This window comes from Humulus lupulus, chromosome 5 (genome assembly GCF_963169125.1).
Source record: "Humulus lupulus chromosome 5, drHumLupu1.1, whole genome shotgun sequence".
Classification (NCBI taxonomy): domain Eukaryota; kingdom Viridiplantae; phylum Streptophyta; class Magnoliopsida; order Rosales; family Cannabaceae; genus Humulus; species Humulus lupulus.
In genome coordinates this window covers 60,053,971-60,078,681 of record NC_084797.1, presented here as the reverse complement: position 1 = coordinate 60,078,681, position 24,711 = coordinate 60,053,971, and the positions used below count along the sequence as shown (strand labels likewise).

General features: G+C 39.6%; 1 non-coding gene across 1 annotated transcript; it reads right to left on the bottom strand.

The window, feature by feature from the left end:
* Positions 1-23,896: 23,896 nt before the first annotated feature.
* Positions 23,897-24,003, bottom strand: LOC133780747 (small nucleolar RNA R71). The gene has a single exon (XR_009869565.1). It is a non-coding gene; the product is annotated as a small nucleolar RNA R71 (small nucleolar RNA).
* Positions 24,004-24,711: the final 708 nt, after the last annotated feature.

The following is a 24,711-nucleotide window of genomic DNA, read 5'->3' as shown; positions in this document are numbered from 1 at the left end:
TATATAAAAAAAAAAGACAATTGTTAGTATCTAGCTGGATATGTGTGCATTTATATGTATTTATATTTAAAAAATGTACATACAGAATGAAGTTGTGAAGGATAGAACCTCCCACCAAATAGGATTATAAAGAATAAAGTTCCACTAAACTAAGGCAAATGGTAGTATAAAATATCCTTTCAAGAAGAAGGGATATTTATATAAAGCCCAAACTGATCCTATCCCTTGGATTCAATATTTGATCCATGGTCAGAAATGAGGTCTTACACTCACCTTGGGATCCGCAAAGTGAAACTATAGGCTCACATTCATTTTTAAGAAGTCATGAAGATCACTACATACAAAGTGTGTTTCTTCACACTACCAAAGCAAAGAAACACACTAACACCACATGTGCATTGAAGAAACCATACCAAAGATCTACCAAAGTGCCTAAAGGCTCGCTCTGTAATTACCCATTAACGAAAACTATACATAGACACTAATCTTTAATAAAACTTACAAGTGAAATGATCATAACTTCATTAAAAACTTGTAAAACAAATGTTAAACTACATAAGATTTAAAGTAGGATATGGGATCCCATTGTTTTAAAAGAAAAACCTAACATAATTGTAAATAAAATTGATTACATAATAAAGTGCGAAAAAATACATATAAAACCATAAGTAAAGAAACTTCATCCTCGAATCGAACTCTCGGTCCTTGATTCCATTCCGCCTCAATACACATCCCCAAGCTACCAATAACCTTTCCCACCATCAAAGCGATTTTCCTACACATATAAACATAAAGGAGTGAGCCTAATGCCCAGCAAGGAAAACCTAACACGTAAACCATATACATAAAATTCATAATGCAACATAAAACATATCATAAACATATGTCACACATACTATAATGGCCATTATTACTTGGGGTCCCATAAACTAAACAAGTCATATGCCCATTAGATTTGTGGGGCTTGCTAGCTAAGAAAGTCATATGCCCATAAATTTATTGGGGCTTGTTAGTTATACAGGTCATATGCCCAAGTCTACAAACATACATAGCATCACATAAATCATAGGTTAATTATAACACATAAATTATAAGATAACACATAACATAACATATAAAATCCTATCCTATTTTCCTTACCAAAAGTACTGGGATATGAGAACAGATTTGGGACTTTGGAACACTCCTAAAAACCATAAATGGAAAGGTGAGTATACTAAAGAAAAAGGGATGAAAGTAATGAAAGAACTATACCATCAAGAATATACTTACCAAAAACCTTATGTTCAAGATCTTAGATTTCCTATCCAAGAATAAAGAATAAAGTTAGGGTGCTGAATAGAAAACTATAAGAACTTAAAGAAAAATAATACCAAATGAACTAGAGTTTGGAATACCTTGAATGCTTCTATGACCAATCTAAACCTTGAACCGAAATGTGCTATAAACCTTACTTCCCAAGTGTTTGGTAAGCTTATAATGATCAAGCTTATAATCCCCAACCCAAGTGTTTACACTCTCAAAATAACCTAGCAACTTGCAGCCTCTGAACTTAGCTTGATGAATGAATAAATGGCTGGGTACTAGGTCCTATTTATAGAGTTCAAGAATGAAAAGATCTTCATTTATCTTGAATAAAAATAATGGCTTTTTAAGGGAAAAATATTTGAATTATCGTTCAGCAGAGGCTGAAGACTCGGTCAGAAAGATGCTGGACTTATCAAGAGGTTAAAGATTGAAATGAGAACGTTTTCAAAATTATTCAAAAGTACACTGAAGGAGTCGATATATCGCCCCTTGTAGGCGATATATCGCCTGGGCCAGCATGCCCGAGGCTCGTCGAGGTGCTTGTGTGAAGTTACGTGTTTTTCCTATCCCCGTACTGCGATATATCACCTCCCATAGCTGCGATATATCGGCATACGCTGAATATTTAAACACGAAATCGCACATTTTAAGCTTAATTTGAATTGAGTAAACAGCCTTGACTAAGTCCTCTAACGTTTTCAAAGTTGTTGACAGACCCTAGGATATTCAAATATTACTCTTAATAAACGTATTCCTCAAAAATACTTAATTATCATTAAACATACACATGACAAGTGTTACTTTCTTATTGGGTCTATCTAAACCTAATAATATAATAAATATCACCATCAATATCAGTCATATTATTCAAACCTTAGGTTAAAATTAATATTCTTAAACTATAGGTTAAACTTAGAAAATCTACAAGTGTTACTATGAGTGTCCAAATAATTCCCGGTCTGAACCAAAATCCACAGTCATAAAAATACTACTACTATTACTACTATCTAACTAGCTAAGTAAAGTTCTTGGACTCTACACTCTCATAGACTTGGGGGGGAGGGGGAGTGTGGATGCCAAAAAACGTGACACACTCCCGATGTCTCTGAAGACCATGGGTGAAATGGCGAAACCTTCGCTCCTCACAACCTTGGTTGCATCGTAGCAAGATCTCGGACATGCCCACACTGTGCACTCAGCGAGACCATAGCCTTGCGAGACCCTCGTCTCGTGCATGGGCACCATGCTGCCTCGCATCTGGCGAAGCCATAGCCCCCACAAGCCCTTCCTTTTGTGCCTTAGGAGACCCTCATCTTGCACATGGGCACCGTTCCACCTCGCACCTCGCAAATCCATAGCCCCCGCGGGCCCTTCCTTTCGTGCCTCGCGAGACCTTCATCTCATGCATGGGCACCATGCCACCTCGCACCTTGGAAAGCCATAGCCCCCACAAGCCCTTCCTTTTGTGCCTCGCGAGACCTTCGTCTCATGCATGGGCACCATGCCGCACTGCGTACTCAGTGAGACCCTAGACTCGTGAGACCCTCATCTCGCACATGGGCACCAAGCTACCTCGTGCCTTGCAAAGCCATATCCCCCGTGGACCCTTCCTTTCATGCCTTGTGAGACCTTCGTCTCACGCATGGGGACCATGCCATCTCACACCCCGTGAATGCAAAGCCCCACGGGCCCTTCATTTCATGCTTACTCGTCTCGCTTTGGTGTGCGCACAGGGCACCATGTCTCATCACATACGCCGCAGGCCTCGTTGAATAGGCCTTATCTCCCTCCCTGAGTTAAGCACCACCAACGGGGCACATCCTCCCCTGTGGGTCTCACAAGATGTAGAGTCAAGGACCTCTTTGAACATGTGTTCAAGGAAGGTTAGAGAAGACCCCACAACGAATAAGTATGAAGTTAGAAATGGTGGGAACGACGAAGCGTGTCATCCATGATAACATATAAGGATTTCAATACTTGAAGCTCGTAGGAGCAAGGTATATTGGGAAGGTGAGAACCTACGTATGATTTGAGGAGCTCATATAGGTATGGAATGCACCTACAAACCAAGAGGAGTTAAGTTACGGACACAATGTCCATGCCAAGCAAGTAGTGATAGTACAAGAATGGTACGTAGTAAAGACTCCCCCAGCATGCCTATGAGGTTCATACCTGACAAGTAGTGGAGGTATGGCATGGTACCATTGCTAGAATACTTTTGCAGATCCCTGACACGTACTGAAGCCGACCACCACGATCACCTGCAACTTGTATATGCAGTTCTTTGTCCCTTCGGGACCACAATATACTAAGGGCCATTAGAGCTCACCTATAAATTGGACATCACTTCATCATTGAAGGGGGTTGGAAAATTCTTGTAACACCAGACTATTCTAAGAGCAATATACATGTTTCTTCCAATACTCTTCTACAATTTTTCTATCAACTTCTACAAGTTTTTCTAAGTTCATAAGTTTCTTGTTAAGTCTATGAATTTTCTGACCTTAATTTGTTGACGACTTCTTATCGTCAACAAGATTTATGTTGAACTTGCACAGGACCGTGAAAGCCTTTTTTAGGTCCGTCGCATGCCCTCCTCAGGACTTCGATTTTACTAACATATCATCAACATATACTTCCATGTTGGGGTCAAGCTTATCTTTAAACATTTTGTTGACCAATCTTTGATAGGTAGCGTCGGTATTCTTCAACCCAAAGAGCATTACTTTGTAACAATGCACCCCCTTGTCCGTAAAGAAACTAGTATTCTCTTAGTCGGGGATATGCATGGAAATCTAGTTATAGCCTGAATAGGTATCCATGAATGTTATTAACTCATGACCTAATGTAGCATCTACCAATTGGTCAATGCGCGGTAGAGAAAAACAATCTTTTGGACACACCTTGTTGACATCAGTTAAGTCTATACATGTTCTCCAAGTCTCGTTTGGCTTTCTTACGAGAACTGGATTAGCCACCCAAATAGGCTACAAGGCTTCTCAGATGAAATTGTTGGCCAACAACTTCTGTACTTCAGCTTTCAAAGCCTCTAGCCTGTCGATATTTATTAACCTTATCTTTTGCTATATAGGAGAGGCATTCTCATCAATGTTGAGTGAATGATTGATTACATGAGGACTGATACCAACCATATTAGCATGAGACCATGCATAGACATCCTGGTTCTCCCGAAGGAATGTGACAACGTTTTTGCGAACTTTCAGACTTAAACCTCTGCCGATTTTGACAACTCTTGAAGGATCGTTCTCATCTAACCGTATCTCCTCCAGCTCTTATCTAGGTTCCATAGTCGAAGCTCTTATCCCATTCGAGGGTCAAGATCTTCCTCGTCTTGATGGATCACGAAGACTTGGTCATCTGGCTTAGGTGCCTCTATTTCAGGTATTTCTTCTATTACTACCATGACTATGGTGTTGGGTTAATTTGGAAATCGTACTAGACACATTATAGCACTGACTGGCTTTCTTTTAGTCTCTTCGGACCGCCTCGACTCCTGAATTGGTCAGAAACTTCATGCACAAATTTTTGATAGAGGTAATAGCTCCAAACTCTACCAAGGTTGTTCGGCCAAGGATCACATTATTGGCCGAAGGAAAGTCGACCACTATGAAGGTGCAATACTTGAAAGCTTGCCTTGGGGCTTCACCTAGGTGATTAGTAATTTAATCAGACCAGTAAGAGCCATCCGCTCTCCTGAGAAACCAAACACAATGGAAGTGCATGGCTGCAAATCTTGGACCTCAAACCTTATCTTATCAAAAGCCCACTTGAAAAGTATATTTACTGAGCTTCCATTATCAGTATCTTGTTGGCTATTTGAGTCTCGATCACCAAAGGGTCGTGATGAGGAAAATTAACTCTTCTTGCATCTTCCTTGGTGAAGGTGATGGATTGGTTAGTCATCATTTCAATTTGTGTGGGAGTATGTCCGTGGGTGTAAACTTCCTCATCATGATCGAGGGCTCGAGCATACCTATTCTGAGCGGACGTGGACTGGCCTCCTAGATATGACCATCCCAATATGGTATTTACTCGACCATTAGGTCTGGGAGGGATCGACAAAGGTTTCCCCTAGTCTCTGGTAAGTAATGGAATATTGGTCGCAGGCAGTCTTCGGGCCATTTTAGGGGTGGTGCCAGCTACCCGCCTTCGCCAATCCTTGGACCTTGCAGAAGACCAGCCTGAACCCCCTGTTGAGGTCCTCGAGCATCATGTCAGATGTGTCATAGCTTCAAGAGGTTCTCGATCTCATCCCTGACTTGTCAAAACTCATTCGTATTATGGATGATATCATTGTGATATTTACAAAACTTACAGGGGTGTCTCTTTTCCCGATCCCTCCTAATTGGCTAGGATTTTCAATACAGAATTTGCTTCTCTGTTGTTACAAATATTTTCTAACGGGATTCCACCAAATCCATTTATTCAACATACGGAGGGTGTACCGGCCCCCCTGGCTTTTCTTTCCTCTCTTGTTCCCTCCTTGGGACTGATTATTATTGCCTCCTTTGCCACCTCCCATTATAATATCCATTTCCATTAGTAAGGGGGTATTTTGGTAATCTGGCATGGGCCAGGTTATTATGGTAATTTTTATGTTTTATGTGCTAAATGATATGAGCTACAGTATGCATGTTTGTTATGTATGTTTTATTTTATGAATATGCCAGTCTGCCTACACTTGTGTTTCTTCAAGTATTATGGGCCAAAATGTGATAATACTTGAGTTATGGGGGTCGAATTAGAATTATTAGTTTTATGGTAGAAAGTGTAATTAAGGAAAGTCAAAACTATTACCTTAAGGAGAAATTACTAAAAAAATACTTAAGTGGTTTCATAAGGAAGCTTAAATGAGGGATAGGATGGCAATTGTGTATTATTGATTATTATTATTAGAATTAGGTTTAGGCTTGATACGATTGTCAGACACTTCTGAAACGATACACGATAGAGTACAGAGCAAGAGCACATCTTTTATTCTTGATATGGATCCTTGAGGCTTAGGAATCCAAAGGAGGGCATGGATTTAGTAATTTGGCAAACTAAGGATCATACAAAGGAGCAAGGATTGGGAGATTGATGGGTGAGATATTGATTGGTAAATTCTTTCAATTTGTTTCAATCTAATGATAGATTTAGGTTTTTGATGTTGAAAAAAATGGATTTAATTGTGTTTTTTATTATGGATGTTTATTAGATGTTTAAGATTGATTATGTTTGGGTATCAAGTGTTAGAAACATGCTAGGTTGATTGATTGGATAATTTGGGGTCAAAAGTTTGTGATTTGGGTCGAAATGTAGGTTTAAAAATCGCATCTGCGATTTCTGTAAATGGAAACTAGTGCGACCGTGCTACTTGTCTTGATAGCCTGTACGCTCTATGGGGGCGGGGTTGCACAGAAATGGAATTTTTCGGTTTAAGTCCACATGTAACGTCCTGGTTACCCCAAAACAGTTACGGTGACCAGTGAACCGGAAATTTGACCCGCTACCCGAGTCCATTGGTTAAAAACGTGATCTAAGTGTTATTAATAGGTTAAGGTGAAAAACCATTAAAAAGGAAAGGATACACTTCATTAAGTAAATAAACTACTCATGAGCCATTCGAAACGTTTACAAGTTGTTTACAATACAAAATGGTCGCTATTGTTTCAAATTTACAATCCCCGCCGACCTAAGCGGCAAAAATAGGGTAAACCCCTAGTCCCTCTGAGAACTCCTTGGCCGTGGTGGTCAAGCGGCCAAATATGTACACAACACCACCTCAGCTCTCCACTCAAGGTTGGGTGAGCTTCTCTTTCCCTTTACCTGCACCACATAGCACCCATGAGCCAAGGCCCAACAAGAAAACACAATAAAGCATGATATAATATCAACAATGATCATAATAATCATCCAAGACTATCCGTCCAAAACAGATAGGTGACAGTAGCAAAAGTCATAAAAGTGGGTACAGCTCCCTTTAGCCATGTGACGATAGGGTCACCAGGGTTTAACTGACAAATCGTCCTTTCATAAGTTTGATTAGGATAGGTGTATGGTGAATAGTCACCAACATAACCTTCCTCATGACCATAGAGTCATAACCTTGGAACATCGTTCCCTAGCCATGTGACAACAGTCATTGGGGTCGTATGCCCTGGCTTTGAGTACTAGTCTTAGACTAGTCAAGTGCTTATAAGTTCATCGACTTTAGGGTCGGTCCAACATTAATGCCATAGAGCCATTCAACTCTGATATCAATTAGATCTAATCTTCACTCGGCCCTGCGTTTAGAATGCTTATGCCGTTTCTGACCTTTAGGTCAGTGTCCCTGATTAGTCAGTGCCATACACAAGTAATCAACATTCACTAGCATTTAATATGCAATCCATGTCCACATATATCAACCAACATGCTTCAATAACAAGCCACGCATGTCATATACATATACAGGGTGCAACTGTACTCATACACTGTTTTCTTACCTCTGGTTCGAGTGAAAGTTATTATAAGAACGACCCCTGAGAACGATCAATCTTTCAATTCCTTGACGGTCACCTGGTCATAACCAAAATATAGGATTCATCAATGAAAATTATAACAAAGGGTTCCCAAACCAAAACCTAGCCTCCGAGACATCAAACACTACTCAACCGGGTAGTAGGATCGATCCCGAGGCCTAAAGCTTGAATCCCCAAGCTAAAAACACATTTCTGGCCAAAAATGCCCTGATGGGCCGCGGCTCACCTCCCTGACAGAGGAATTTTTACCCCAGAAGCCAACTTAGGCCGCAACACACCATAGCCAGGTCGCAGCTCATTACGCAAAACAGCAAGCACCAGCTGAATTTCCCCTGCGTTTTCCCTTGGAACCACACCTTCAAACCAGTTCCAAACCTCACCCAAACATTCAATTCAACCCCTAAACATCACCTATATCAAACTCTCACCAAAACCCAAGTCAAACAACAACCTAACTCCCATTAATTCCAACTAACCACCAAGAAATCACAAACTTAAATCTTAAACTAAAACAGAGTAAAAACCATAAACTTATGGCTGAACTCACCTCAAATCCGAGTTTAAATCTCCTTCAATGGCTGAACCAAGTCTACAAACCCAGCCCCTTGATTTCCTAGCTTGAAACCTCACTTTGAGCTCAAAAACTCCAAAGGAGAAATGGTGGAGAATGATGTACGGGAAGGAGAAGTAAAACCCTGTTTTGCTCTGTTTTTTTTTCTACAGCCACTTAAAGGTCATATAAATCAAACCAAATGACTAAAATGCCCCTAAGTCATTAAAAGTTTCTAAAACCTTCCCAAGGGAAAAATTGGTACTTTCGAACCTATACCGTTAATTATAATTAACGCTCTCCAATTCCCGCTAACCTCAACAATCTCAAACACCAATAATTCATATCCCGTCACCCTATAATTCCCGATAATGCTCTAATCTTTAAAAACACCCCGAGACTCACCCCGAGCCCCGAGCTTAAGCCTGTTATGACCAAACCGATAAATTATACTTAAAGATCGTCGCATGCCGAATAACCCGAGCCAATCCAGATTATAATGTGGCCTCACAATATATCATTGACATGCAAGCAAATATACAATTACGCCCTCAACGGGCCAAATTACCAAAACACCCCTGTAGGCAAATGTGGACCCATATGCATGCATTTAACATCATATTATAATATAATTCATATAAACATGCATGAATTCATTTAATGGCATAATTAAACAGTTATGGCCCTCCCGGCCTACTAATCCAGCCATTAAACCATATTAGGGAATCCGGGGCATTAAACCACCCTTTTAATTATGAATCGGTACCTTTTTGTTTGGGGTTTTATGCAGTAGGGTTTTAAGACTTTCTTATGGATATTTTGGGTATGATTTAGCCTTAAGAGGGACATGAGTGTAATTGTAATATGGCTTTGGTTTAGCTTGAGTTTTAAAGCTTTGATGTTATATTATATGTTTAAGCTCACTAAGGATACTTGAAGGGATGAGTTAATGTGTATGGATCGCTACTGCTATCATGGTAAGAAGAGTGGAAACTTGCACGCAGGGTATAAGCTCGACGTACTCATTATGGTAGAACTTGTATTATATAGTTATGTTTATGTTTAAGTATGAATACGTTAGTTGCATGACTATGTATAAGTAGCTTATGTTTAATGTGGTTTATGTGTGTTACATGTATATGTGATATTTTGTGTGACGTGCTTACGTTCTAAAATTCATGTCTGCGTTACAAAAGTGCATGCTTACGTTACTATGTGCCTGAACTTGTACTACTTTACTTAGGCAATGATCATTTTCTTCATGTAGTGTTATGATATAATTTTTTTAGTTATTCTTCGAAGTTATTAATTTATGTTCCAAGTTAAGATTATGGGGTTGTGTCCTATACAACTCTTCTTGCTGGACTTTGGCTTACATGTACTATGTGTTGTAGGTAAAGACAGAGATGTGGTTATAGCACAATGAATTGGAGAGCTTTAGTGGAGGGTGTACATGTCAAGGATTTAATGACTGTAAGGGGTTAGACCTACTAGGGAATTTTCTTACGAATTTATATGATGTATTTTTAAGTGCTATTATTATATTCAAATGTTTTTTATTTATTTACGATAACTATGAAACTACAGAGTTTATTTTCTTTTTAAATGTTGGGGTTGTTTATCACGTTTGATTTCTTTATAATAAAATGTGTTTTTTCAAAAATTATTTATTGCATGGGTCAGTTAACGCCTTAAGAAATTGGGGCGTTAAAAACTTCAAAGCTGACCTTTCTCGTGACCATAAATTGTCTTTTGAACTTTGAGGATAGTTGGGACCAAGAGTGTATGGTTCCCAACTTATAATTTGTAAACAACTCACTTGCTGCTCCTGTGAGAGTCAATGGGAAACAGGTACACCATGTGTCCTCGAAAACCTTGTGTACTGTCATTTGTCTATTGAATCTTGCCAAATGTTTGGTAGGATTCGTATTAGCATCATAGGAGTCCATTATAGACATCATAAAATTGAAAGGTATGGACGCCTCGACTAGGTGAAGGGCACAAGGTTCTCCTCCTTTGTCAGAGTCCGAGTCTCGTCCCTGGCGTTTTAAGAACCAGTCCATTTGTTGTCGCATTCTCATAAGCTCGGTGACAACTGGATCTTTTGCCAAGTGTTCGGGCCACTCAGGCTGGTGAGCCTGCCTTTGAGCATTTAAATTGTCCCAGAGGTAGGGCTACTCGGGTCTAAAACCATGGTCATTATCAGGTACAACCCCACCCCTTTAAGCGTTCAAACCTTCTCATTGGTCAGGCTGCTCGTACGTATTCCTGATGACATTTATTGGCCGACCCTTTCTTCATCGTTTATTTAAGTCCTCTCAGAGATCCGAGTTGTCGGGAGCATATTTTTCCTTGTCATCAAAGTTCTCATCATGCACATAATCGTTGTTGGCGAATATACTGATGTTTGGATGGTGCAGGGGAGCTCGGACATTCCTGCGAACCCCTAGTCCTGGGTTTCTTGAGGCAACTGATGGCCGCATATGGGAGAAATCTGAGCTCCTTGTGACATATCAGACCAACCTTTGTTCTCTCCGTGGAGGTCATGGTGGTTGTATTGCATTTCTGGGATTCTAGACAGGTTGTCAGAAACCTGTTTGGTCCTTCTGAGCTCCACCACTTGTAGAAATTAGGACTGGAGGGACCACTGGAGGTATCTGTTGGCCCTGTGGAACTTCTAGAGCTTGTGGATCTACAGGTTACCCCGAGCTGCAAGGGCGGCGTGCATGGCATACATGTTTTCCATCAAGGTAACCTTGTTGGTTCGTTGGGCTTTAAACTCAGCTTGTTGTGCAGCTACTTGGTTTCAGAGATCGATTACCTCAATGTTTTCAGACTGTTGGGGATGTGTAGTGCTGGAGATGTTGTCCTCTAGAAGATAATCTTCATCGGTAGCGTTGTCATCCTCCGGCCCGTAACCATTGTAACACCCTACTTCCTTAGAGCCGTTACTAAGTGAGTTTAAAAACATGCTTTCAACTCGCTAATCGAGGTTTTAAATTAAACAGTGTAATTAAGCCATAAACAGAGGAAAAATATAGAATTAACTCCATATCATTAAAGATCGTAAAAGTTTGACACCTGGGATCCCAAAATACAGTTTAGAAATATTTACAACATAAAAACTGTACTAAGTCGACTAAACAACAAAATCTAAGTTCATTTACAGGCATCTCCCAAAATCCTCTGGCTGTGGCAGCCAGGCTGGCCAAACATGTACACGCACCTCACGCCTGCTGTACTCATGGTTGGTTGATCTTCTCTTTACCCTTACCTGCACCACAGAGCATCTGTGAGCCGAAGCCCAGCAAGAAAACCCACAAACAGATAACATATGCAACACATATATCAAGCATATAAACAGGCCACCAATGGCTAAACACATACGGCCTAGCCGTCCCAGGCATTTACCAGGCCCTGGGTTCGCGGACCACGCCGTGAGGATATCCCAGATATCCAGCACAGTTATTCCAGCTCAAAAACAACATCAAGACCCCATTAAAATATGCTCCAAAACTCAGCTAGAACACCCAAAGATAAATCAAGCTTAGCTAACATGCAATCCCCTATAACCAGTAGAAATTTAAGACTAAACCTTAGTAATTAGAGCTTACCTTGCAGAGCTTAGTCCCTGAGTTTGATCCTCAATCCCCAAGCTTCAAGTTCCTAGAGTATCCCAGCTGAAATCCTCCTAGTTCCTAGCCAATTCCTTTGAGTTTCTCTTTGAGTTTGCATTGAAGAGTAAAGAAGAGAAGAGGATAAAAGCTATCTCAGTTATGAGGTAATGTGTGTGTGTCGGTTTCCCCAAGGTTCTAAGTAATTCCTCCTTTTTATTTTATTCAGCTTAAGTCTATATGGTTACCTCAAGGCTCGGGGTACCAAAACGTCCCCGAGGGCAAAATGGTAAATTTCCCTAATATTCCCGCCTAGACATTCTATCCTCAAATATATCTCCAAATATTTATTTTCATGTCCCTATAATCCCATAACACACCTAGTACCCAAATTACCCCTCGACTCACCCCGAGTCCAAATCTCAACCCCGTTGTGACTCTCTGGCTAAGCGCTCCCCAGGACTGTCTCAGATCTTGCTGCATAGACATATCACATATATATAACATTTATCACATTTATACCCCTAATATCCAGATGGGGTCCACATGCGTATTTAACTTAACTAAGCATGCATCACAATCATATATACACATAAATCCACATAAAAGCATATTAAACCACTTATTGCCCTCCAGGCACACTAATCAGGGCCCTAAGCCTGATTAGCAAATTCGGGTCGTTACAACCATCGTACTCTTCCTCGGGATAATACTCCTCTTCCTGAGGCAATTCATTTTACTCTGCCACTGTAAGATCCATGATAGGGGAAGGTCATTGTGCCTCTAATCATGTGGAGGTAAGTCTGGATTTGCTCGAGATAGGTTTCATGTGTCCACCATGGTCAAGATTTCTCTAGCTTTCCACAGCTCTCAATGAAAGCACCAAAATTTCTATCAACTATGAAAAATAGATGAGAGCTTGTTAAAAAGTAATAAGTGAAAGAAAATGTGTGTGGACACATAGAGAAAGTATGGGAATGATATTTTATTCCCTAGATGTTTTCAACACATGAGATATTGGAATAGACTTACAGAAATCAATTTTTTCATAGATAAAAAAATAGGACATATTTTCTTCTCTGTTAGTGAGATGTGGGTATTGTGAAAACTATATCAGACCTAGAATAAATAACATCTATATATACATATTATAATTCTAGGGTTTTGATCTCTTATCTAAATAATAATTAAATAAATAAAATACCCAACACTTAGTCTACACTCACTGTTACACACCAATCATAGTGCAAGCATTGTGAATGGTGTGTGACACATGTCCATTTTGTGTTTTAACCTCTTTTAATTATTTATTTTTTAAAATAACATCAAAATTATCTTTAAACGACTTATTATTCAAACTAATATTTTTAAGAAAATATCTAGGTACGTGATAACAAAATTCAACAGGTATTTCCTTTAATTAATTAACTTTAATAATGAATTATTTGAATAAATATTAATCCTAATTCAAATCAAATTTGACTTACCATATTAATATCTCACTTTTAAGCAAAACTTAATTATATCAAAATTAATCATTTTCTATTTATTTTATTTATAATTTCAAAAAACATAAATAATTGTTTAATTAATTTATTGTATTTATTAATTTCAAAAATTAATAAATTAATTTAATATTTAATCTTAATTATCACATAATTACATATTTTTCGAAAGAACAATTTTCTTTCAAATATGTGTCCTACATAATTTTATCCAGTTTCAACTCTTACTTTGAACAATGATGATAAAGCCAATTAGAGGACCTATGGGCCTATAATTGCAAGTAACAATAAATTTAGATTATTAATTAAAACTCTTTGATTGACCAATTATATTTATTAATCTCAATATTAGTCAACTAAAAATATGAGAAAGCACTCTTGCAATAATGGACATTTATTTACAAATTACTTATTATAATAAGTGTCCATTGATATAATTATTACATACAATTTAATCATCTATTAATGATTCATAATTAAAGATTAAGCCTAAGGGAATTATTATTCATTTCTAAAATAAAATGGTATAGATTCCATGTCTATATATCATGTGCCCAACTATTTATATCAATGAGCCCCCAAAACAAAAAAATTTAGCCTAATCATCCTGACAGACCCTAACAAGTGAATTAAAGAACTCTCTTGACTGCCTTTTTCGCTATCAACTTAATAAAATAGAAATGCAGTAAACAAACGATTTTATGTGGTTCAGGTTATTAATTAACCCTAGTCCACAATGCTATTTTATTAGGATTGGTGAAGCTTGGTTGGGCAAGATTTTATGGAGTTTCAGGCATCATTTTTGCAATGCTCCAAATACCAAATCATTTGGGGATCCCCTTACAATAGACGACCTAGCCTTATTTATAGAGTCTGAGAGAAATTAATTCCCTTAATAGGAAGTTATTACAAAAATATTCCCAAACAATTGCGATTAAAATATAATTAATAAACCTTTTGTGATAAAGTTGGTGGTGGGTCTATGCATATCACGCAGGGCCCATTTACAAGGTTGCAGCCCACCATCTTCTGGGGAGACACGCTCCTGATAGTGTTAGAGAGTGGCTGCATTTTTTTCCATCCCAGGCAGCGCATTGGGACATGTTGTTTGTCGCTTGTATGGGCTCGACACCATTATCTATAGGACAACAGCTTTGTCAGACAATTACATGTGGGCCAAGGTCTCAGCACGCGACACCTGGTGCTACAATCTAGACTCCAAGAGGTCTTCTCGCAAACCTGGAGGACTCACATGGAGGAACCTAAAGCTATCATATCCAAGGTTCTCGGGGTGCGGCCTGTTGGAGGAAAACTTTGCCCCGAGGAGCCTTCTGAAAACGAGAGGCATCCTATCTTTAGAGTAGTTCGTGAGCTCAACAGAGATCACTAAATCCCCTTGAAGAACCAAACTACTCTCAGAGACTGTTACATGTCATTTGGTGAAAGTAGGACAACATTTTCCCCCCAAGTCTTCACTCGTCCTTGGACAGTGGAAACTTAGACTAAGAGTAGTACTTTCAAGGAACGAACTCGAGGGAAGATGATTGGGCTCCTCAAGACATCAAACCTACCAAAAGCTGATGCCATATGTTGGCCCCTACTGTTGGACCCATCAATCGACTCCATTTAATGAAGGGTTTAGGCCATTCACAAAACGTCTATTCCATACCTAAAGTGCCATTTCACGCTGCATTCGAGGCGTCCTTTTCCCGTGTTATGATTACAATCCATGCCTTGATATTTGTGACCGTTAGATCATGCTCGAATGCATACTCCATAGGAAATGGACGATCAGGAAAGAGTAGCTTCCTTTCCAAGTTCTGGTGTATAAAACTCAAAATTTGCCTCCCATTCTTTTACATTAACATTTGAAATTTTTCCAAACCAGAGCTCACGCAAACCCCTTCATCGTTCCATGATTGACATCCTTACTAGAAACCTTTTCACTAGTGATTTTTGATGGCTAGAGGGAAGCAGGCTATTTTTGGGTCAACGACATTAAATATCTTTATGTCTGAACTCGACTTAGCACTTATCGTCGGTTCATCTCGAGTAAGCAATTTTCCTTTTTTTTTTTCTTATTACTATATGGGTTACTCTGGATGATTTGTAGTTTGCATTCTTAGGTATTTTGTTTTCTTCAGAGTTTTAGAGGTCATTTTGACCCCTTTTAGATCCATTTTCACAATACGGCTACAAAAAAATGGGCCATTTAGGCCTCTGTGTTATTTTTTGCATTTTCAGACATTCGACCAGAATATGGAAAATTTCTAGATTCTGGTGAAACCTTTGAATTCCGGTGGTGTTCTCCGAAACCGAGCCCAAGGATCCGGGGACACCACAGTCCCTTAGATGTCTCTTCCTACTCCACTTTCTGAGAAGTTGTCTTAGGGTTTCTCTTATTTTAGCCTATTTTTTCTTCTGGTCAAGATGCTAACTACTTGGATTTGTTTCAAATGTCTAAAGAGCTCCAGCACTTGCACCAACAAGGTTTTTACTCTTTTGATCACAAGATACTGACAATGACTCGAGAAGAGCGTAGGCCACAAAAAGCTGCTTGGGTGGAGGCCCCAATGCCATCACAAGTACTGGTTGTACAAGAAGTGGCTCCAATTTCCAAGAGGCCCACGTCATAGGTACAACGTGGAATGACAGAGGTGGAGGTGAACCAAGCTCCTATTCCCTAACCCAATCAAAAGTATGAGGCTACAGGATTTAAGGTGGAGCAATACCCCCAACAAACTTATCCTCTTTCCTTGGAGCGCATACTAAAGCATTATGGAATCGATGAGGACTTCTTGGTGTGCCTTTCCCGAGAGTCGGAGAGAGTGCACCACAGCTTCCATAGTCTCGAAGTGTGGAGCCAGGCACACCTGATGGTCGGAACTGCCTTTCCCTTGCACCAGTACTTCATGGATTTCCGGAAGTACGTGGGAATAGCTCATTTCCAACTATCCCCCAATGGGTACATGGTCCTTGCGGGCATGTACATCCTATACCGGAGGAAGAACTGGCCAACACCTTCTCCTGTAGAAATTCTTTACTTTTACAACTTCTGAAATACGCAAAGGAAGAAGCAGAGTGATCTTGATGGGTATTAGGCATTGATGAAGTATATCCAACCCTCGTTGAACTATAAGGCACCACACCACAACGAAAATCATTCTTGGGACTACAAAGACTAATTTTTCTTTACTAGCAGCTTCCCGATTCACACCAACCTCGCGCTTTTACTCGAGTTTTCCATAGCTTATCCCATACTTAGTCATTTTCGTGCCCACAAGCCCTTTCTGTGGAACCCTCTTCATCAAGCATTCAAGGACCGCTTGTAGGAGATGAAGGTCATTCCCAACATCAAGTTGGAACTAAGCCATCTGCTGACAATGGAGAACCTGGGTGAAGTGGGTCTCCTACAACTGGAGCAACGCATTAGAAACGTGGATTTAAGTGGCTTCAGGGCTCCCACAAGTCTCGAGAACTAGCTTCCCATTACATCAAGTACATATATGGGCGTGCCCTTGAATTCTTCAACAAATGATTGTAGGAGGAGCAGTTCGAGAAAGTCCAAGAAGTTTGAGAGGCTGAAGAAGCCCAGGTAGACCAGGAGCTCGAGAAAGAACTTTAGGCGAGGATAAAGAGCTCATCCCAAGACCAAGGTAAAACTCTGTAGCACACCAATTTTTTTTTATTTTATTAATTTGTGTGCTTTATTTGAATTATGTTGACTTCCTTTTTTGCTATAAACCTTAATATGAGAGATTAAAGAAATAAGTTGTAAGAACACAAGGACTTTTACGTGGTTCAAGTTATAAAAGAACCCTAGTCCACGAGTCTCTAGTATTAAGAGGATTGTAAGCTTGTGATTGCAAGCTCCAATGGTGTACTCTCAGGCAACATTTAGATTGCTCTGAGTACATGGAGTTTTCTCTCTAAAATACCGAACCCTTTACAATGAGACTTCCAGCCCTATTTATAGAGGCTGGGATCATTAATTTTAATCATAAGTAATTAATACACATTATCCCCATTATTGGGGGATTAATACACTTCAATGCATTGGGTTGCATTGAATAGAGACCACGAACCAAGCGAGATTTGTGGGGCCCCGTACAAAAAGGTAACCACTTTATGAGGAACATTCCCCTGGAGCTGTCAGGGCATGTTGTACGTACTTTCGTTTCAGGCAGCGTAGTGGGAGTGCGAGTTGTCGAGTCGTACCATCGACAACACTGTAGGCGGATCACCCAACAGTGTAGGCTAACACCTAGCTTATCCTTAAGATCCCGAGGATGAGGTCCTCAGCCTGGAATATAACTGAGGGCTAGGAAAACCATGGACTACCAAGCATCCCCAGGATATAATCTTGGGAAGGCATTCATAGCTCTCGGGACATGGCCCAGGAGAGATGTCAACGCCATCTCACTATCCGAGGAAAAATGATCTCCAACTGTGGGACTGACCTCCCGAGGACATATCCATTGGGTGTTGCTTCATAAAAAAGAGGCACATGTCTTACTCGGGTGATCACGTGTCCTTTCATGAAAACACATACAACACTTGCACCCCTAAGTCTGTACTCGTCCTTGGACAATGGAGACTTAAAACTGATGAAGGCTTGAAAAGGTCCTCAGACAGGAAACGCTTGGACTTTTGCTGATGTCACTACGATATTTCCTACCACGTGCCGTAACCCCATTGTTGGGTCCATTAATCGGTGCAATTAATGAAAGGTCAATTCCATAGCCCGAAACGTATTTTCGGTATCTTAGGCGTCCTTTCAGTTTATACTCAAGATTTCCCTTTTCCAATGCCAATGATCATGATCCGCACTGCTCTAATTTCAAGCCCTTGGATTGTCCTCAAGTACCTAGGTCCTAGATAATCCAATGGTTGGGGTGAATTTACTTCACCTCCAAGCACTAGGTCTATAAAAGGTCGATAGTCAAATTCCCAACGTTACTTTAGATCATTTCAAATATTTTGTGCTTTCAACTCTCTCAACTTTTCTTGAATCCTTTTCTGGCATTGCCTCCTTTCTAGTTCCTTCTGTCATTCTAGAGGAATGGCATGAGGCTTCGTACTTTTGGGTGAATGACCAATTGTTCTTCAAAGTTCGCACTCGGTTCTGCACAATCTGCGCTTCATTTCGAGTAAGTATCTCGAAATTGTGATTTCCCATTTTCATGCGTACTTGAGAGTTTAAGATGGATGCTTAGGAGTTGTGTTTTGAGCCTTTCTAAGGTTGTTTCTTTCCTTATTTCCGATCATAAATGGCATAAATGGCCCATTTTACCGCTCTATAGTGTTCTGGGGCATTTTTCCTTAGACTGTGTCCTCGGCCAGAATCTGGAAAATTTCCAGATTCTAGGGATGTTCACCATCTCTGATGGTGTTCATCTTTTCCGGTGGTGTCTCCGGTGTCAAGAACTTGGCTTCGAGGACACCCCAGAGCCACTAGTCTATTTTTTTTCTTCCCCGAGCAGTTGTATTAGGGACTCTCATTTTGGCCCAACTTCCTTTGGGTCAAGGCGGTAAATGCTTGGTGTTTGTTTTTAGATGTCTAAGGAGCTTCATCAGCTCCACCAACAAGGATTCTACACCTTCGACAGCGAAATTGTAACGACCCAAGATTACTAATAAGGCTTAAGGGCCTTGATTAGTGTGACGGGAGGGCATAATAGGAAGTTGTGTGAATTAATTGTGAAAATGCATGATTATGTGATATGCATGATCCTATGATTATATGGATATGTGAAATGTATGTTTATGAGTATTAGATAAGCATGCGGGCCCTGTTTAGCTTGTAAGGGCATAATTGTAATTTTGGCCCGCTAGGGCATACATGTGATTATTTGTGATAACAATTGAGACCACATTATTATGTGGATATGTATATTCACAGCCTTCGGCACGAGGCAATCCTAGGGAGCAAGTAGCGGGAAAGTCACAACAGAACCCGGTACCCGAGTCGGGGCGAGTCAAGGGGTATTTTGGGTAATGGACATTTATTTGGGTTATTGAGTTATGAAAATAAATAATTGGAGATATATTTGAGGTTAGGAAGCCTAGGTGGGAATACCGGGGAATTTTACCATTTTTCCCTCAAGGACGTTTTTGGTACATCGAGCCTCGGGATTGACTTGATTAATTAAGGATATATTAGACAAAGTTGAGAAAATAGTAGAAGATACCCAAACTGACTCTTTTTCTTCTCCCTCTTTCTCTCTCCTTCTCTCAAGGAGTTCTTTCAAGCTTGCCATGGAACCAAGAGAATTTGGGGCTACGAACTCATGGATTTGAGCTGGATTTGTGGGGAGAATTTTTGTTGCAATTTGGAGGTTCAGACTAGGAATCTAGGTAAGTACTAAATAGTGTTTTAGCTTATTAAATCTTATAGATTTGGGTTGAGTTCTAAGTGTTTTGGGTTCTTGATTTTGAAGGGTAAATTAAGGCAGAAGACTTGGGAGTTAGCTCAGTAATTTATTGAGGGTTGGTTCTTCAGTGAAGGTAAGCTTCAATTTATGGTTTAGAGTTTGAATTCTGGGTTTTCCTGGCTGCTTTTGGTGTTCTTGAGCTTGTGGGTTTCAAAAATTAAAATGTTGTTTTGATGAGTTTCTAGACTAGGTTTTTGCTGGGTTATGTTGTTGAAAACATGTTAGAATGTTTTGATATTTGGAATGTATCATTAGGATGGTTTTTTAGTGAATTTGAGTGAGATCTGAGTGTTAAAAATGGTGAATTTTCTGGGTTCCAAGGGCTGGGTCGTGGCCCTATTCTTGGTGTGCCGCGGCCCTATGCAGCAAAGAGGAGCCAGGAGGGCTCGAAGGCAGAGGCAGGCCGCGACACCTCTGGGGAGCGCCGCTGTGCGTGTTTGTTTTTCCAGGGAGGCCGAGCCTCTGATTTTGAGGTGGGTCGCGGCATAGGTCCATAGGGCTGTGGCCCTTAAAGGGTTTTTTGGCCTTTTGGAGTTTATAAATGCGAGAACCTAACCTAGGGTTCTCAGGATTGATCCCACTACCGTGTTTAGTGGAATTTAAAGTCCCAGAGGTTAGAACCTTATCCAAAAAACCTTTATACAATTATTAATAGAATCCTTTATCGTGGTTGTGACTAGGCGTACGCTTAGGCTTGGGGCAGGATCATGCTCGAGGGTTGTCTTTCTTAAATCAAAACACTTAGAATTAAAGATAAGAAAACTACACCCGGTTATGTGGTTAGGTTGGGACTAAGTGTTCCCTATATTTGTATGCACTGTTATATGATTTTGATGACCATGTGAATATAAAATAAACGTCCTGAGAGTATCGGGATTGATATTTGAGTATGAAACGCCATGTGAGAGTGGGATGAACGGCCTAAGGGTTTCGAAACAAATATTTGCGCACAGGGCGCAGCTCAGCCACTGGTAACTAAGGACAGCTTACTAATCATTGAGCTCGGTTAAGCTGAACGGAGTCAGTGGGTATAACACTGGTGGCGGCTTAAGTGAGCCGAAGACAGTGGGTTATACAAAAGGTGTGGCCTAAGGGCCCTGACCCTAAATATTGTATAATGACTGTGATAACTGTTGATTATGATATATTGATTATCTGGATGACAATTGTTTGTTTGTCGGTTGTTATCATTAAATGGGTGATTGTTATGAAATGTTGTATAAATGGTTATTGATATTGATCATGCTATGATATCATGTTTTCTGGCTGGGCCTCGGCTCACGGGTGCTACGTGGTGCAGGTAAAGGCAAGGGTAAGATGAATTGACCATGGGTAAGAGAGGTCTGGGGGTGAGGTGTACATTATCAGATGAATTGACTGAGGGATTGTACAGGGACGGAAACCTAAAATGTGTATTTTGCCATTAGAGTGGCTTGATTATTTATAACATTTGGAAATTCTGTAATTATGTCATTTAAACCCTGATTTGGGATCCCGTGTACCCAACATTTATTTTAATGAAAGTTATATGTTCATAACCAAAATCTTTTAAACTTATCATGTTCATGTCTTAGATTCACGTTTTTATTTAAATGACTTGATTAGCGAGTCTCACACTATTTCAAACACATAGTGTAACGGTCTTGGCTATCGAGGGCGTTACAACTTGGTATCAGAGCCGTCTAGGTTTAAGGGTTCCTGAAGATAGGCTGGACATGTACACTCGCCGCTAAAGGCAAGCTCGACTAAGGGTTCTGTAATTGAGTATATGAGATTATATGCTTAAGTTCCAGATTGAGATATGTGATAACTCTTGAATAAAGAGTTATTTCATGTGCTTTAGAACTTATAATTGTGAAAAATCATGGGTGATGTTAGTTTATTTTTAGCTTTTGTAGCTAACTTTGGTGTTTTTATTATCTTAATTAAGTTTAATTTTTTTTTAGTTTTTAATAGCTAGTGGGTTAAAGATAATAATTTCATGGATAAATATTTGCACAAAGGAATGAGCTAACATATGAATCTATTTTGATGAAATTATGTTGTTGATGGCTGAATATTCACGTTTGCTGCAGCAAAATTGAAGCATTTTGATCAAGTAGATTTTGGGGCACATAGAACGTGTGGCAGTCAATGGATGAGCTGACATTTTGGCTGAGGTGGCAAGGGCAAAAAGAACTAGTCAGCATATTGGAGAAAAGGACAAAAATCAGAAGAAAGGAGGACTTCGTGTTTTTGGAGAAAAATGGGCAATATGGTACTTTTGGAAAAAAAGGAAAAAACCTAACATACACAAAAGAGGGTTTCAGCCGTATGAAAAGGAAGCAGCCATTTTTGGAAAATAAAACCAAAAAAAGAGAGGAGAAAAACTCATAATATCAACAAGGAATAAGGAGGACAAACAAAGAAAGCTCAAGCATCATTTTGGATTTGTTCTTTCTTCTTTTCCTAAACTTTATTTTATTAATTTCTGAGTTGGATTCTAAATCTGAATATTATGGGCTATTTTGATTATGAATTCATGTTTATGAACTCAGCCATGAACTAATTTTTTGGTGGCTTGAATTGTTGATGAACCCTATGTTATAGTCTATAAATTTCTTGCACTTTACTCTAGTAAAATTTCCTTTGTTCATTAAAGTGTGCTTATATTAATTTCTTGTTGTTGTTTTGCCAGCAATGGCAAGTTATATAATTATGTTTAATGCTGGAAAGATTAAATGTAATGGGAAGAACTTGGATGACACAAGTCATAATCTAGGTTAGGTTATGTTAGTAAGTAACATAGGGATATGTTATTTGCCTTGTGTAACTTTTGAGAATTAAACTTTGATTTGCATTCTTAAATCTGATTTTTCATAGGAATATGTTTAATTAGGTAGAAGAATTAATGTCATAAAATTTGGGAAAGTTTTATGGGTGTTTAAATGAATTCTTGTTAATTTGGGAGTTTTGCTAGAATATTGCTGCAGCAATCTGTCCGCAAGTTGTTCAGGAGGAATAATATAGGAGAATTCAATAATTCAAGTCCATTTTGCAATCCATATATTTCTCTCAATTTTCTTGTTCAGTTCAATTTTTAATTTCAGTATTTCCATTTTTTTTTAAATTTTGCTTAGCCTATAAACAACCCACTTTATTTTTAATTTCTTAAAATTGTTTAGTAATTGTTGTGCTTATTTTTTCTAATTTGCAATCCATTTGGATACGTTTTACTTATCATTATATTACTTGTGTGATTGCGTGCACTTGAGTATTTAAAATCAAATATCACATTGATCACAACAAGTTTTTGGCGCCGTTGCCGGGGATTGGAATTAGAAATTTTTGAAATATCAATTACTTGCAATTTATTTATTTTTCTTTGTTGAGCTGACTTTGTTTGCTTGCTCTTGTGTTTTCTCAGCTAATTTACTATATGAACGAGCAAGAAGACATTGAACTAGCTCCTATTGAACCTGAGATTGAAAGAACAATTAGAAGAAGACTAACGGAACAACTGGCTCAAAATCGCCTTAATATGGCTGAAGAGGTTGAAGGAGTTGAGGGTGCTAATAATGTCACTAACACAATTGCTATGGTTGATGATAGAGAGAGAGCCATAAGGGAGTATGCTGCCCCCATGTTTAATGAGCTTAATCCGGGCATTGTTAGGCCTGAAATTCAAGCACCCCAATTTGAGTTAAAGCCCGTTATGTTCCAAATGTTGCAAACAGTGGGTCAATTTAGTGGGCTACCTACTGAGGATCCTCATCTTCATCTTCGTTCATTTCTGGAGGTGAGTGATTCCTTCAAGCTACAAGGAGTAAGTAATGAGGCCCTAAGGTTGAAATTATTCCCTTTCTCTTTGAGGGATCGAGCTAGAGCTTGGCTCAACACCCTTCCTCCCGACTCGGTGACTACATGGAATGAGTTGGCCGAAAAATTCTTGATGAAGTACTTCCCTCCTACCGAAAATGCCAAGTTTCGCAATGAAATTATGTCATTTCAGCAGCTGGAAGATGAATCATTTTGTGAAGCTTGGGAGAGATTCAAGGAGTTATTGAGGAAGTGTCCACACAATGGGATCCCGCATTGTATACAAATGGAAACTTTCTATAATGGGTTCAATTCTTCCACTCGTATGGTGTTAGATGCTTCAGCTAATGGGGCTATTCTCTCGAAGTCCTACAATGAAGCCTATGAGATTTTGGAGAGGATAGCTAGCAACAATTATCAATGGTCCAATATTAGAGCCTCAACAAGTTGAAAAGTGGCTGGTATACTTGAAGTTGATGCATTGACAGCTTTGACCGCTCAAGTTTCCTCAATGACTAACCTTCTCAAGAACATGATTTTGGGGGGAATGGTACAACCAGCTGCTATGGGACAAGTTGCCTATGTATCTTGTGTTTATTGTGGAGATGGGCATGCATTTGAGAGTTGTCCTTTGAATTCTGCTTCAGTTTGTTATGTAGGGAATCAAAATGCCAACTGAAATAACCCATATTCAAACTCTTACAATCCGGGGTGGAGGCAGCATCCAAACTTCTCATGGGGGGGGGGGGGGGGGGGTCAAGGAGCTAGTTCAAGCGGAGCACCAATGCAAAACAAGACTACATATCCACCGGGGTTTTCTCAACAACAACCAAGAGCTCAACCACCTCCTCCTCAAGTGTCGCAATCAAGCTCATTGGAGAGTTTAATGAAAGAATATATGGCCAAGAACGATGCTATGATTCAGAGCCAAGCGACATCCTTGAGAAACTTAGAAATTCAAATGGGGCAGCTAGCTAA